This window comes from Tursiops truncatus, chromosome X (genome assembly GCF_011762595.2).
Source record: "Tursiops truncatus isolate mTurTru1 chromosome X, mTurTru1.mat.Y, whole genome shotgun sequence".
Lineage (NCBI taxonomy): Eukaryota > Metazoa > Chordata > Mammalia > Artiodactyla > Delphinidae > Tursiops > Tursiops truncatus.
Genome location: NC_047055.1, coordinates 71,679,659 through 71,695,756, shown reverse-complemented (window position 1 = coordinate 71,695,756; position 16,098 = coordinate 71,679,659). Strand labels below are relative to the sequence as shown.

The window sequence follows — 16,098 nt, the reverse complement described above, 5'->3', positions numbered from 1 at the left end:
ACACCCCATGAACTGCACGGTCCATGACAGGTTCAATACTCCCCTTGCTCCTTACAAAACTCCTTCCTCCTTTTAGGTCTATTGCATTTAGCTATACCACTCTGTACCTCTCCTAATGACTCTTCTTTCTCCATTAAGGACTTTGGAAACCACTTTAGGTAGGTGGTTTCCTCTCCATCCTGATTCTTCCTCTCAATCCCAGGAGATTTGAATGTCCATGTACAACCTATAAAACACTCCGCACTGATAGTTCTTTGAGCTTTTGTACTCCAGTTCTTACACTCTTACTCCAGCTAACCTGGTTCTTCTATCCCATGGAGACCTCTACACTTTTAACTCCACTTTTTCCACCTTTTCCTACCTTCTTTCGTATCAAGCCAAAACCTAGTGGTGTAGCACCTCATCTATTCCACCTTGCCTCTTTATCCTTCCACTCTACCCGCCCTGTTAATCCCATTCATTCTCTACTTTCTCTGCTCTTATGCCCTGACAACTAAACATTGCCACAAAGAAATAAATCCCATAGCCATGTTACTTGGTATAATTACAGGTTTATGATCTATAATATTGACTGTAGTCCTATAGCCTTAGGACCACTTAACAGTCATTTTATGTGTCCCTGGTTGGTTCCCAGCCCTGTTCCACCAAGCAGATATTCCTAATTTGTATTTTACTTTCAAGCTGTCTACACCACTGTTACTCCCCTCTCAGTAAACACATATTCAGACATGTCTCCTTCTTCATAGAAAAATAAAGGTAATCTCTCATCTTCCCACTACTATTCTTACCAACTTTTTTTTGCTCCTTTCTTGCTATCTCAGAGGAAACAGTGCCTCATCTTCTGTGTAAGACTAATCCCTTTACCTGTATTCTTAATCCCATCCCCTCCTTCAAGGAACCTCTTTCCCCTACATTTTCAAACTTTTCCTTTCACTGGCTTCATCCCTCAGAAATACGCTCAATACTTTCTTATTCCTAAGAAAAAGAACTTTTCTTATTCTCTTCTAGTTACTGTTCTCTTTCCTCTTGCTTAGAGCTTTCTTGAAAGTAATTGGCCTTCCCTATACGCACTTCCTCACCTCCCTTCACTCTTCAGGTCACTGTGATCCAGTTTACATACCATTACTACTGTTCTTGCTGAGGTCACTAATGACCCCTAACTTGTCGATCTCAGGGTCACTCTTTAATCTTTATTCTATTTTGACCACTCTGCTGCATTTGACATTGTTATCCCCTTTCTCTTTGAACCATTTTTGTAGTTCTGGCCTTAATCCCACTGCTACTTCCTGGTTCTCTTTCTACCTTTCAGCCTTCTTTTTCACAAGCTGACTCCTGTAATAGCCCCCCCCTTCCTCTACTTTCCCTTTAAACGTTACTACTTTTTAAGGTCTTTCCTTTTCTCACTTTGGTCTCTGCCTGGACAGCACCAGCCATGCACAGTTTCCACTATCATCTGTATTCATATAGTGGTCAAATCTATACTCTGGCTCAGATTCCTCCTTCTCCTGAACTCCAGACCCACATATGCAGCTGTCCACTGGATGCTCCATTAGATGTCCCTCAACTACCTCAGAATCTCCATGGCCCCAAATGAAATCTTATCTACTCCCAACACCAACTAAAACTTGTTTCTTCTTCTATGTTCACTGTTTAGGATAATGGTACTGTAATCCACCTAGTTACTAAGTGACACATTTAAGAGTCATCTTTGACTTTTCTTTCTCCTTCATTCCACATCCATTCTCTTACTATGTCCTGTTGAATCTTCATTCTTAACATCCCTCTTCTCCTTTTCAGCCCCACTGCTACTGCATTAATTCAGGTCCTTGTTGCATTTCACAATTTTAGTAACTCTTTGACTAGTCTTCCTAAATCCAAATTTATGTCCTCTATTCTCCTACTGTCACCACAGTGAGTACATCTGATCATGGCACTCCTCTGCTTTTAACACTCCAGTGACTCTCTGCTGCCACCAGATAAAATGCACACTTGTCAGTCTGACCCTTGCCCTCCTGGCCAGACCAGTCTCTCCTCACTCCCTCACTCCCAGCCTAGCCTCAACCACCAAGCTAGTTAAGAATTCCTCACCTATGCCTCACATCCTTGCCTTTGTACATGTGTTATATTATGCCCCTTGCCTGGAATGTCCTTTCCTCCTGGTCCATCTGACAAATGCCTACTCATCTGACAAGACCCACTTTAGTTGTCTCCTCTTCTTTAGCTATTGTGTGCCTTTGTTGTACCTGGTATAAACTTTTATTGTTTTGGTTATCATTGGTTTGTAGTCATTCATTTAAATGTTTGTCTTTTTTCGTGTACCTAGTGCACACAACAGTGCATCTTGTATAGTCACTCAGTAATTATTGGCTAGGTGAGTAGATGAATGAATGAGTGAATAAATTTCCTTCTCCTTCCTCACCTGAGAAAATCCTACATTTTCTTCAAGGCTCAAGCTTCCCTGGCTCCTGCAAAAGGATATAGTTACTACACATTACCCTATAACAGCAGTTTTTGCACTGCATTGTATTTATTTATTTACCTTTGGTCACCCTGACTAGTTTGCTCTTTGAAGTCAGAAACTGAGTCTCATCTTTGTATCTCTAATACTTAGCACATACCTGGCACAGAGGTATACATAATGAAGTGTTAGAATGAATAAGTGAATGCTCAATATCTACCATTGCCAAAATTGCACAGATTGAGTAAATGCCCATATTTTTACATAGTTCTGATTGTACAGAAACTGACCTAAGACAGGAAAACCTCTCCATCTTAAGTTGGAAGGATTTATATTAGTAAGGCTAAATGGATAAAGCTTCCAGAGGAAATTATTGTCAGGTCTGGGACTGGAATGCAGAACAGTCCTGTCTGTTTTTGAGCATGAATTCTTCCTCTTGCCCACTTCTCTCTCTGAGAATTGATCCATGTCTTTTTCAGAAGTTTTATGAATGTAGACCTCCTTCAGTTTTTCTTTTTACCCTGTATCATGTGTTGACTTTGATTTTCTTTTCCTTATTAGGTAAGCTCACCTTCTGTTACACTCCTTTCTTTTCTTTTTTTTTTAAATATTTTATTTATTTGGCCGTGTCGGGTCTTAGTTTTGGCACGCAGGATCTTTGGTGCTGCATGCAGGATCTTTCATTGCTGCATGTGGTCTCTTGTTGAGGCACACGGGCTTCTGTAGTTGCAGCGTGTGGGCTACTCTCTAGTTGTGGTGCACGGGCTCCAGAGTGGGCGGGATCAGTAGCTGTGGTACACAGGCTTAGGTGCCGCATGCCATGTGGTATCTTCGTTCCCCGACGATGGATCAAACCCACGTCCCCTGCATTAGAAGGCAGATTCTTATTATTATTCTTCTTATATCTTTATTGGAGTATAATTGCTTTACAATGGTGTGTTAGTTTCTGCTTTATAACAAAGTGAATCAGTTACACACATATATATGTTCCCATATCTCTTAACTCTAGCGTCTCTCTCCCACCCTCCCACCCTCCCTATCCCACCCCTCCAAGCTGTCACAAAGCACCGAGCTGATCTCCCTGTGCTATGCGGCTGCTTCCCACTAGCTATCTACCCTACGTTTGGTAGTGTATATGTGTCCATGCCTCTCTCTCGCTTTGTCACAGCTTACACTTCCCCCTCCCCATATCCTCAAGTTTATTCTCTAGTAGGTCTGTGTCTTTATTCCTGTCTTACCCCTAGGTTCTTCATGATATTTTTTTCTTAAATTCTATATATATGTGTTAGCATACGGTATTTGTCTTTCTCTCTCTGACTTACTTCACTCTGTATGACAGACTCTAGGTCTATCCACCTCAATACAAATAGCTCAATTTTGCTTCCTTTTTTTTTTATTTTTATTTTTTTTATTTTTTTATTTTTTTTATTTTTTTTTATTTTTTAAACATCTTTATTGGAGTATAATTGCTTTACAATGATATGTTAGTTTCAGCTTCACAACAAAATGAATCAGTTATATATACACATATGTTCCCATATCTCTTCCCACTTGCGTCTCCCTCCCTCCCACCCTCCCTATCCCACCCCTCCAGGCGGTCACAAAGCACCGAGCTGATCTCCCTGTGCTATGCGGCTGCTTCCCACTAGCTATCTACCTTACGTTTGGTAGTGTATATATGTCCATGCCGCTTTATCGCTTTGTCACCGTTTACCCTTCCCCCTCCCCATAGCCTCAAGTCCATTCTCTAGTAAGTCTGTGTCTTTATTCCTGTTTCACCCCTAGGTTTTTCATGACATTTTTTTTTCTTAAATTCCATATATATGTGTTAGCATACGGTATTTGTCTCTCTCTTTCTGACTTACTTCACTCTGTATGATAGACTCTAGGTCTATCCACCTCATTACAAATAGCTCAATTTCGTCTCTTTTTATGGCTGAGTAATATTCCATTGTATATATGTGCCACATCTTCTTTATCCATTCATCCGATGATGGACACTTAGGTTGTTTCCATGTCTGGGCTATTGTAAATAGAGCTGCAATGAACATTTTGGTACATGACTCTTTTTGAATTTTGGTTTTCTCAGGGTATATGCCCAGTAGTGGGATTGCTGGGTCATATGGTAGTTCTATTTGTAGTTTTTTAAGGAACCTCCATACTGTTCTCCATAGTGGCTGAACCAATTCACATTCCCACCAGCAGTGCAAGAGTGTTCCCTTTTCTCCACACCCTCTCCAGCATTTATTGTTTCTAGATTTTTTGATGATGGCCATTCTGACTGGTGTGAGATGATATCTCATTGTAGTTTTGATTTGCATTTCTCTAATGATTAACGATGTTGAGCATTCTTTCATGTGTTTGTTGGCAGTCTGTATATCTTCTTTGGAGAAATGTCTATTTAGGTCTTCTGCCCATTTTTGGATTGGGTTGTTTGTTTTTTTGTTATTGAGCTGCATGAGCTGCTTGTAAATTTTGGAGATTAATCCTTTGTCAGTTGCTTCATTGGCAAATATTTTCTCCCATTCTAAGCGCTGTCTTCTGGTCTTGTTTATGGTCCCCTTTGCTGTGCAAAAGCTTTGAAGTTTCATTAGGTCCCATTTGTTTATTTTTGTTTTTATTTCCATTACTCTAGGAGGTGGGTCAGAAAGGATCTTGCTGTGATTTATGTCATAGAGTGTTCTGCCTATGTTTTCCTCTAAGAGTTTGACAGTTTCTAGTCTTACATTTAGGTCTTTAATCCATTTTGAGCTTATTTTTGTGTATGATGTGAGGGAGTGATCTAATCTCATACTTTTACATGTATCTGTCCATTTTTCCCAGCACCACTTATTGAAGAGGCTTTCCTTTCTCCACTGTACATTCCTGCCTCCTTTATCAAAGATAAGGTGTCCATATGTGCGTGGGTTTATCTCTGGGCTTTCTATCCCGTTCCATTGATCTATCTTCTGTTTTTGTGCCAGTACCATACTATCTTGATTACTATAGCTTTGTAGTATAGACTGAAGTCAGGGAGCCTGATTCCTCCAGCTCCGTTTTTCGTTCTCAAGATTGCTTTGGCTATTCGAGGTCTTTTGTGTTTCCATACAAATTGCAAAATTTTTTGTTCTAGTGCTGTGAAAAAATGCCAGTGGTAGTTTGATAGCGATTGCATTGAATCTATAGATTGCTTTGGGTAGTAGAGTCATTTTCACAATGTTGATTCATCCAATCCAAAAACATGGTATATCTCTCCATCTATTTGGATCATCTTTAATTTCTTTCATCAGTGTCTTATAATTTTCTGCATACCGGTGTTTTGTCTCCTTAGGTAGTTTTATTCCTAGATATATTATTATTTTTGTTGCAATGGTAAATGGGAGTCTTTTCTTGATTTCACTTTCAGATTTTTCATCCTTACTGTATATGAATGCCAGAGATTTCTGTGCATTAATTTTGTATCCTGCTACTTTACCAAAATCATTGATTAGCTCTAGTAGTTTTCTGGTAGCATCTTTAGGATTCTCTATGTATAGTATCATGTCATCTGAAAACAGTGACAGCTTTACTTCTTCTTTTCCGACTTGGATTACTTTTACTTCCTTTTCGTCTCTGATTGCTGTGGCTAAAACTTCCAAAACTATGTTGAATTACAGAGGTGAGAGTGGGCAACCTTGTCTTATTCCTGTTCTTAGTGGAAATGCTTTCAGTTTTTCACCATTGAGGATGATGTTGGCTGTGGGCTTGTCATATATGGCCTTTATTATGTTAAGGAAAGCTCCCTCTATACCTACTTTCTGCATGGTTTTTATCATAAATTTGGTGTTGAATTTTGTCAAAAGCTTTCTCTGCATCTATTGAGATGATCATATGGTTTTTCTCCTTCAGTTTGTTAATATGGTTTATCATATTGATAGATTTGCGTATATTGAAGAATCCTTGCATTCCTGGAATAAACCCCACTTGATCATGTTGTATGATACTTTTAATGTGCTGTTGGATTCTGTTTGCTTGTATTTTGTTGAGGATTTTTGCATCTATGTTCATCAGTAATATTGGCCTGTAGTTTTCTTTCTTTGTGACATCCTTGTCTGGTTTTGGTATCAAGGTGATGGTGGCCTCGTAGAAGGAATTTGGGAGTGTTCCTCCCTCTGCTATATTTTGGAAGAGTTTGAGAAGGATAGGTGTTAGCTCTTCTCTAAATGTTTGATAGAATTCGCCTGTGAAGCCATCTGGTCCTGGGCTTTTGTTTGTTGGAAGATTTTTAATCACAGTTTCAATTTCAGTGCTTGTGAGTGGCCTACTCATATTTTCTATTTCTTCCTGATTCAGTCTTGGTAGATTGTTCATTTCTAAGAATTTGCCCATTTCTTCCAGATTGTCCATTTTATTGGCATAGAGTTGCTTGTAGTAATCTCTCATGATCTTTTGTATTTCTGCAGTGTCAGTTGTTACTTCTCCTTTTTCATTTCTAATTCTATTGATTTGAGTCTTCTCCCTTTTTTTCTTGATGAGTCTGGCTAGTGGTTTATCTATTTTGTTTATCTTCTCAAAGAACCAGCTTTTAGTTTTATTGACCTTTGCTATTGTTTCCTTCATTTCTTTTTCATTTATTTCTGATCTGACTTTTATGATTTCTTTCCTTCTGCTAGCTTTGGGTTTTTTTGTTCTTCTTTCTCTAATTGCTTGAGGTGCAAGTTTAGGTTGTTTTTTCGAGATGTTTCCTGCTTCTTAAGGTGGGCTTGTATTGCTCTAAACTTCCCCCTTAGAACTGCTTTTGCTGCATCCCATAGGTTTTGGGTCATTGTGTCTCCATTGTCCTTTGTTTCTAGGTATTTTTTTATTTTGTCTTTGATTTCTTCAGTGATCACTTCATTATTAAGTAGTGTATTGTTTAGCCTACAAGTGTTTATGTTTTTTACAGATCTTTTCCTGTAATTGATATCTAGTCTCATGGCGTTGTGGTCTGAAAAGATACTTGATACAATTTCAATTTTCTTCAATTTACCGAGGCTTGATTTGTGACCCAAATATGATCTATCCTGGAGAATGTTCCATGAGCACTTGAGAAAAATGTGTATTCTGTTGTTTTTGGATGGAATGTCCTATAAATATCAATTAAGTCCATCTTGTTTAATGTATCATTTAAAGCTTGTGTTTCCTTTTTTATTTTCATTTTGGTTGCTCTGTCCATGGGTGAAAGTGGGGTGTTAAAGTCCTCCACTCTGAGTGTGTTACTGTCGATTTCCCCTTTTATGGCTGTTAGTATTTGCCGTATGTATTAAGGTGCTCCTATGTTGGGTGCATAAATATTTACAATTGTTATATCTTCTTCTTGGATCGATCCCTTGATCATTATGTAGTGTCCTTCTTTGTCTCTTCTAATAGTCCTTATTTTAAAGTCTATTTAGTCTGATATGAGAATTGCTACTCCAGCTTTCTTTTGGTTTCCGTTTGCATGGAATATCTTTTTCCATCCCCTTACTTTCAGTCTGTATGTGTCTCTAGGTCTGAAGTGGGTCTCTTGTAGACAGCATATATAAGGGTCTTGTTTTTGTATCCATTCAGCCAATCTGTGTCTTTTGTTGGGAGTATTTAGTCCATTTACATTTAAGATAATTATCGATATGTATGTTCCTATTCCCATTTTCTAAATTGTTTTGTGTTCGTTATTATAGGTCTTTTCCTTCTCTTGTGTTTCTTGTCTAGAGAAGTTCCTTTAGCATTTGTTGTAAAGCTGGTTTGGTGGTGCTGAACTCTTTCAGCTTTTGCTTTTCTGTAAAGGTTTTAATTTCTCCATCAAATCTGAATAAGATCCTTGCTGGGTAGAGTAGTCTTGGTTGCAGGTTTTTCTCCTTCATCACTTTCAGTATGTCCTGCCACTCCCTTCTGGCTTGTAGGGTTTCTGCTGAGAGATCAGCTGTTAACCTTATGGGGATTCCCTTGTGTGTTAATTGTTGCTTTTCCCTTGCTGCTTTTAATATGCTTTCTTTGTATTTAATTTTTGACAGTTTGATTAATATGTGTCTTAGTGTATTTCTCCTTGGATTTATCCTGTATGGGACTCTCTGTGCTTCCTGGACTTGATTAACTATTTCCTTTCCCATATTAGGGAAGTTTTCAACTATAATCTCTTCAAATATTTTCGCAGTCCCTTTCTTTTTCTCTTCTTCTTCTGGAACCCCTATAATTCGAATGTTGGTGCGTTTAATGTTGTTCCAGAGGTCTCTGAGACTGTCCTCAGTTCGTTTCATTCTTTTTTCTTTCTTCTGCTCTGCAGTAGTTATTTCCACTATTTTATCTTCCAGGTCACTTATCCGTTCTTCTGCCTCAGTTATTCTGCTATTGATCCCATCTAGAGTACTTTTAATTTAATTTATTGTGTTGTTCATCGTTGCTTGTTTCATCTTTATTTCTTCTAGGTCCTTGTTAACTGTTTCTTGCATTTTGTCCATTCTATTTCCAAGATTTCGGATCATCCTTACTATCATTATTCTGAATTCTTTTGCAGGTAGACTGCCTATTTCCTTTTCATTTGTTAGGTCTGGTGCATTTTTATCTGCTCCTTTATCTGCTGTGTGTTTTTGTGTCTTCTCATTTTGCTTATCTTACTGTGTTTGGGGTCTCCTTTTTGCAGCCTGCAGGTTCGTAGTTCCCGCTGTTTTTGATGTCTGTCTCCAGTGGCTACGGTTGGTTCAGTGGGTTGTGTAGGCTTCCTGGTGGAGGGGACTAGTGCCTGTGTTGTGGTGGATGAGGCTGGATCTTGTCTCTCTAGTGGGCAGGTTCACGTCTGGCTGTGTGTTTTGGGGTGTTTGTGGCCTTAATATGATTTTCGGCAGCCTCTCTGCTAATGGGTGGGGTTGTGTTCCTGTTTTGCTAGTTGTTTGGCATAGGTTGTCCAGCACTGTAGCTTGCTGGTCGTTGAGTGAAGCTGGGTGCTGGTGTTATGATGGAGGTCTCTGGGAGATTTTCGCCATTTGCTATTATGTGTAGCTGGGAGGTTTCTTGTTGGCCAGTGTCCTGAAGTTGGCTCTCCTACCTCAGAGGCAGAGCCCTGACTCCTGGCTGCAGCACCAAGTACCTTTTATCCTCACGGCTCCTCAATTTGGGATGACTCGTTGTCTATTCATGTATTCCACATATGCAGGGTACATCAAGTTGATTGTGGAGCTTTAATCCGCTGTTTCTGAGGCTGCTGGGAGAGATTTCCCTTTCTCTTCTTTGTTCTCACAGCTCACAGGGGCTCAGCTTTGGATTTGGCCCTGCCTCTGCATGTAGGTCGCTGGAGGGCATCTGTTTTTTGCTCAGACAGGACGGGGTTAAAGGAGCCGCTGATTCGGGGACTCTGGCGCACTCAGGCGGCGGGGCGGGGGAGGAGAGAGGAGCACTGCGTGCGGGGCGGGCCTGCGGTAGCAGAGGCCAGCGTGACGTTGCACCAGCCTGAGGCCCGCCGTGTGTTCTCCCGGGGAATTTGTCTCTGGATCCTGGGAACCTTGCAGTGGCGGGCTGCACAGTCTCCGTGGAAGAGGGGTGTGGATAGTGACCTGTGCTCGCACATAGGCCCCTTCTTGGCGGCAGCAGCAGCCTTAGCGTCTCCCGCCCGTCCCTGGGGTCCGTGCTTTTAGCCGCGGCTCGCTCTGCAGGGTTTTTTATCACAAATGGGTGTTGAATTTTGATGAAAGCTTTCTCTGCATCTATTAAGATGATCATAAGTTTTTCTTCCTTCAATTTTTTAATATGGTGTATCACGTTGAGTGATTTGCTTCTATTGAAGAATCCTTGCATTCCTGAAATAAACCCCACTTGATCATGGTGTATGATCCAGTTGATGTGCTGTTGGATTCTGTTTGATAGTATTTTGTTGAGGATTTTTTTAACATCTTTATTGGGGTATAATTGCTTTACAATGGTGTGTTAGTTTCTGCTTTATAACAAAGTGAATCAGTTATACATATACATATGTTCCCATATCAATTCCCTCTTGCGTGTATTGTAGTTTTTCTTATGACAGGGTTTCCGAAAGCAAGCTCATCACACGAGATGAATTATGCCGAAACACAGCAGTAGATGGCTGCTGCTCGCTCAGACAATACAGCACAGTCTGTCCTGCTGTGGTAGCGTTTATTTAAGCATTATCTATGTTTACATTTTAAGACTTGTTTTCTTAACATTCCAGAAATGCCAAAGCAGCAACATATGCTTTTATTGATTATACAAGCAACAATGGGCTTTCTTGAAAACATGCCGTGCTTCGTCCTTGAGCCCAAAAGCAGCACAAGGACATTGCCTTGTGTTTCCATTATTCTGATTATACTGAAGTAGCACAAGGACATTTCCTTGTGTTCCCACCATTCTGATTATACTGAGGACATCTCATGGATCAGTGCCCAAAACACTCAATGCTTATTCGCAGGCCCCCGGTTTGCCGGGGGGGGAGGCTCAAAGCATCCAGGACTGTTTGCAGTTCTGGCTTATTTGAATGCCCCCAGTTTGCCGAGGGGGCTCAAAGCAATCAGGACTGTTTCCAGTTCTGGCTTATTCGCCAGCCCCCAGTTTGCTGGGGGGGGGGGTGCTCATGGGTCACGTCTCCTTTCCACGTCCTCAGTTATTCCACTACATTTCTCCCTTTTTGTTTTCCAGCTTGTGCAGCATCAAGGAGAACACGGCAGCTTGTTGCGGGGTTGCATGGCGGGTAGCTTTCACTCGTTGTCGGACTACAATTAAACATATGATTATTATTATAATGAGCATTAGCAATCCTGCAGTAGAACCAAATAAAGCATGTAATTTAGACATGGGATTTAAATTATTAAATCCTTGAATAATTCCAGACCATATTTCTTGTGAATTAAGTCGTAATTTCTTCTGAAAAGTTTGTTGAATTTTCCCTTGTAAATTCACAATTTCTTCTGTCAAATTTTTGTGATGTAATAAATGCTTTTTTATTTTTGCCCAGGGGAATGCAGACTGATTATATAGAACCGAAGTGACACAAAAGGCACTTTGATTCCAGTCACAACGTAGCTTCATTTGTCTTTGTAAATTTACAAGTTGGTCCCCCAACATAACCACAGCTTGTTGTAAGTCTGCTATTTCCGAATGTATTTCCGAATCAATTTGTTGTTGAGAGGACCAAAGCATTTCAGAATTTTTATGCCAATCAGTTATATAATCAACGGTCTGACTAGATTGTTCTAAAGCAACTCCAGCTACTGCAGCAGTAGCTGTTACGGCTATAATACCCATGACAGCTGTAATCAACATTCCTACAAATCTTTTACTTGTTTTTAATGCATCAGTTAAATATTGCAAAACAGCCATAGGAAGAGATTCTTGCCATTCCCTTCCAAGATTGACAGGAAGCCAAAAACCTGTCCGAACTTGTAAGATATACAAACTTTTAGTAGATATGTTAAAAGATATACTAGAGTTAATACAGGTATACAGAGAGCAATTTTTACATATTATAATACCTAGAGTCTTATTCCATTCAGCTGGTCCCTTTAACAATATATAAGGTAATTTTACACAACTACGAGTATACCGAGTAACATTTTTATGAAAAGTCAAACTATGATTTCCAGATTTGTTAACCATATGTCCTACCCAAGCATTAATCTTCTCCAAAGCTGCCGTAAGCTTCCACAAGTCCTTTTTGATGGGATATCCATTTAAATGAGGACCAGGAGGAGAAAACCCTCCTGCATGCCATACTATGGTATCATTAATAGTATTGCTATAAATAGTGTTATCCTCTCTATGCCAGTGTAAATTCTTCAGACCCCTTTTTCCTCAGGTGGAGCCAAAAGGGCTCCAATCAGTGACACTTCCCCAAGAAGTATTAACAAGAACCCGAGCCATTTCCCCTCGGCATCGAGTCCAATGGACCCAATCCGATAATTGATCCAGAAGAGGCACCTGGCATGGAGGCAAGTAAGGTGCGGAAACATTCTCATTAAGAGTGGAATTAGAACTTTTAAAACTATAAGCACTCAAAAGATATAACCCATGATATCTGCTTTCATTTTTGACAACACTTAACCATGCCTGATAATTCATTTTAAGGCAATGATCTCCCTTTCCCGTACAAATAGGAGGTCCACTAACACCCACCGTGTAATTCTCTATTATCCTTCCTTCTTCTTCCGGCTTCAAAGGGCCTCTATCATCAAAAGGACCAGGCAACCATCCAGACTCATTTACCTATACAAGAATTGGGGCATCCCACCAGGTAACCCCCATATTAAGAGGAGGGTTAGGAATATATGTCCAATAAGTATGGTTAGTACAATTTTTCTCATTGGCTGATATGCTTATTACCTGTGCAGACAACACTGCCAGCATGGCCTCAAAAACACTGGTGCTATTGAGGGGTTTACCCTGTGAAATGATAAGATTTTTGGTAGTGTCTGTAAACTTTTTCACTTGCCACCAGGTCAATGGAGGCGCCTTCTTCTTTCCATCAAGTCTTAAACTGCATATATTGTCCAGGTTCAAGAACAGTCTTGGCAAGTGCCTCCCAATCCTGAGGAATTAATATGTTTTCGGAAGCATACCTAGACAAAAGACCTTGAACATAATTAGAATGCATCCCATATGCATTAATGGCTTCTTTTAGCATTTTAAAAATTTTTATATCATGATGGTTATACACAACATTTACATATCCATTCGGAAATTGATCATTAGCAGGCATAGCTTGTCTAACAATAGGGAAAGCAAAAAATGATTCAGAATATTGCTTTTCTTCCTTATTCATCTCTTCTTCCAACAATAGTCTATTAGATTCAGGTTTTAGAGGAAAGCGAAACTGACGAGAGGCTCCAACAGGATAAGCTGCTAATTCTAAAGGAGGAGCCGAAGGAATAGTAGGACATGGCTCTTGATATAAAGGAGTGGTAACATTGTTTTTATTTTCTTCCAATTTAACCATCAAATTTTTTAACTTTGAAAGTATATCAGAAATCTCATTCTGTTGAGAAAGTGGCATCTCATTTTGTTTTCTAGCCTGCTCCCGATCTTTATCATCATCAGAAAAAGCCCCTTCATCACTGAAACCTGAAAAATCCTCTCATGTCTCAGACACAAGGGGAGGAGGAGGCGGAGGAAGGTCCTCTATAGGAGATTCACGAAACAGAGTACAAAAAGCAGCAGAATGATCGGGAGAAGAATTCGGACGCTGAGGGCGCACCCCATTTTCACTTTCAGTTTCAGATTGTAATGGTTCCAGGGCAAGGGAAATTAATTTACAAAGAGACCAAACACGGACAGATATAGGGTCTCCACGCTGATGAGCTCTTCTTAAGGCTCGCATAACCTGTTTCCAAACTTTTAAATTCAACTGGTTATGACCAGTAGGTTGAAACCAGTAACAATGTTTACGAACCAGCGCAAACAATTCATCAAAAGATTCTGGTTTCACTTTCACTCCTGAACTCCGTAATAACTGTTTCAGGAGTCTAATGTATTGAAATTCTACTGAATGGGAATTCCCCATTACAGTTACTCTACTGCTCCCGAAGGTTTCACTTACTCTTGAGCGTACCAAATTCCCCTTCGGTCCTGCGATCACGCGATTACTTACTTTCAGGTCCCTGTTCGGGCGCCAAATGTTGCAGTTTTTCTTATGACAGGGTTTCCGAAAGCAAGCTCATCACACGAGATGAACTGTGCCGAAACACAGCAGTAGAGGGCTGCCTCTCGCTCAGGCAAAACAGCGCTGTCTGTCCTGCTGTGGTAGCTTTTATTTAAGCATTATCTATGTTTACATTTTAAGACTTGTTTTCTTAACATTCCAGAAATGCCAAAGCAGCAACATATGCTTTTATTGATTATACAAGCAACAATGGGCTTTCTTGAAAACATGCCGTGCTTCGTCCTTGAGCGCAAAAGCAGCACAAGGATATTGCCTTGTGTTTCCATTATTCTGATTATACTGAAGTAGCACAAGGACATTTCCTTGTGTTCCCACCATTCTGATTATACTGAGCACATCTCATGGATCAGTGCCCAAAGCACTCAATGCTTATTCGCAAGCCCCCGGTTTGCCGGGGAGGGGGGGGGCGACTCAAAGCATCCAGGACTGTTTGCAGTTCTGGCTTATTTGCATGCCCCCGTTTTGCTGGGGGAGCGGGGGCTCAAAGCAATCAGGACTGTTTCCAGTTCTGGCTTATTCGCCAGCCCCCAGTTTGCTGGGGGGGGGGTGCTCATGGGCCACGTCTCCTTTCCATGTCCTCAGTTATTCCACTACACGTCTCCCTCCCTCCCACCCTCCATATCCCACCCCTCCAGGTGGTCACAAAGCACCGAGCTGATATCCCTGTGCTATGCGGCTGCTTCCCACTAGCTATCTACCTTAGGTTTGGTAGTGTATATATGTCCATGCCTCTCTCTCGTTTTGTCACAGCTCACCCTTCCCCCTCCCCATATCCTCAAGTCCGTTCTCCAATAGGTCTGTGTCTTTACTCCTGTCTTACCCCTAGGTTCTTCATGACATTTTTTTCTTAAATTCCATATATATGTGTTAGCATACGGTATTTGTCTTTCTCTTTCTGACTTACTTCACTCTGTATGACAGACTCTAGGTCTATCCACCTCATTACAAATAGCTCAATTTCGTTTCTTTTTGTGGCGGAGTAATATTCCACTGTATATATGTGCCACATCTTCCTTATCCATTCATCCGATGATGGGCTCTTAGGTTGTTTCCATGTCTGGGCTATTGTAAACAGAGCTGCAATGAACATTTTGGTACATGACTCTTTTTGAATTTTGGTTTTCTCAGGGTATATGCCCAGTAGTGGGATTGCTGGGTCATATGGTAGTTCTATTTGTAGTTTTTTAAGGAACCTCCATACTGTTCTCCATAGTGGCTGAACCAATTCACATTCCCACCAGCAGTGCAAGAGTGTTCCCTTTTCTCCACACCCTCTCCAGCATTTATTGTTTCTAGATTTTTTGATGATGGCCATTCTGACTGGTGTGAGATGATATCTCATTGTAGTTTTGATTTGCATTTCTCTAATGATTAACGATGTTGAGCATTCTTTCATGTGTTTGTTGGCAGTCTGTATATCTTCTTTGGAGAAATGTCTATTTAGGTCTTCTGCCCATTTTTGGATTGGGTTGTTTGTTTTTTTGTTATTGAGCTGCATGAGCTGCTTGTAAATTTTGGAGATTAATCCTTTGTCAGTTGCTTCATTGGCAAATATTTTCTCCCATTCTGAGGGTTGTCTTTTGGTCTTGTTTATGCTTTCCTTTGCTGTGCAAAAGCTTTGAAGTTTCATTAGGTCCCATTTGTTTATTTTTGTTTTTATTTTCATTACTCTAGAAGGTGGGTCAGAAAGGATCTTGTTGTGATTTATGTCATAGAGTGTTCTGCCTGTGTTTTCCTCTAAGAGTTTGATAGTTTCTGGCCTTACATTTAGGTCTTTAATCCACTTCGAGCTTATTTTTGTGTATGGTGTTAGGGAGTGATCTCATCCCATACTTTTACATATAGCTGTCCAGTTTTCCCAGCACCAGTTACTAAAGAGGCTTTCCTTTCTCCACTGTACATTCCTGCCTCCTTTATCAAAGATAAGGTGACCATATGTGTGTGGCTTTGTCTCTTGTCTTTCTATCCCGTTCCATTGATCTATCTTTCTGTTTTTGTGCCAGTA

General features: G+C 40.4%; 1 protein-coding gene and 1 long non-coding RNA gene across 5 annotated transcripts in view; one reads left to right on the top strand and one right to left on the bottom strand.

Annotated features, from left to right (window-relative positions):
• The window catches only part of MTMR8 (myotubularin related protein 8), a gene marked incomplete at its 5' end in the record, with an annotated part of 59,243 nt that overhangs the window by 28,964 nt on the left and 14,181 nt on the right, over window positions 1-16,098 (top strand). The gene's annotated exons all lie outside the window — the stretch shown is intronic.
• LOC117310315 (uncharacterized) lies at window positions 10,472-14,422 on the bottom strand. Of its 4 annotated transcripts, none has more exons than XR_012329385.1 (4): window positions 13,971-14,422; window positions 12,758-12,993; window positions 12,551-12,640; window positions 10,472-11,151 (listed from the first exon to the last, which is right to left on the bottom strand). It is a non-coding gene; the product is annotated as an uncharacterized lncRNA (long non-coding RNA). The 4 variants fall into 4 exon arrangements; XR_012329384.1 differs by having other exon boundaries at window positions 12,758-13,006; window positions 14,022-14,422; XR_004524486.2 differs by having other exon boundaries at window positions 14,022-14,422.